Here is a 756-nt window from a genome sequence, read left to right as displayed (position 1 = left end):
ATTTCTTCATCTAAATCTCCATTTAAGAATGCCAGTTTTGATATCATTAGACACTCCTTTCCATCCATTTTTTGCCATGATGCTTAAAGATAATCTAATTGATGCTTGACGAGAAGTTGGAGAGAATACTTCGGAAAAATCAATGCCTTTTATCTGAGAAAAACCTAAAGCAACTAATCGTGCCTTCAATTTATCAATTGACATATCAACGTTTCTTTTTGTTTTAAAGATCCATTTGCATTGGATGATTTTTCTTTGAGCAGGTCTAGGAACAAGTTTCCAAGTTTCTTTTCCTACCAGTGAGCACATTTCAGCTTCAGCCGCTAACTTCCAAAGATCCCAGTTAACAGATTTCTTGGCTTGTTTATAAGTTGAAGGCTCTTTTTCTGATTCAACATACACAGCTCTACCATACTCTCCATACCTTTGAGGTTGTTTTCGAGTAGATGCTGAGCTGATGAAGTTACCATATCAACCAGGTTGTTTTCTAATTCGAACAGGTCTAGACGGTAACTCTTGAATTGTTGATGGGGTAGGAGAATTTTACACCGAGTCATTTACACCGACTCTTTCGGTGTAAAAACAATCCGGTGTAAAATTCGAGAAAAGGGGGGGTATTTTCGAATTTTACACGTGTTTCAATTTTTTTTCAACTGTGTAAAAAAAAACAGTGTAAAAAAAACAGTGTAAAACTCTTCTGCCCGGCCGTGATTTTTATTTTTACACTGGAAAATTTACACCGGAAAATGCTGTGCA

The sequence above is a fragment of the Melampsora larici-populina genome (assembly GCF_000204055.1).
Source record: "Melampsora larici-populina 98AG31 unplaced genomic scaffold MELLAscaffold_25, whole genome shotgun sequence".
Lineage (NCBI taxonomy): Eukaryota > Fungi > Basidiomycota > Pucciniomycetes > Pucciniales > Melampsoraceae > Melampsora > Melampsora laricis-populina.
The sequence above is the reverse complement of the archived record's forward strand: the minus strand, read 5'-3'. Positions refer to the sequence as shown.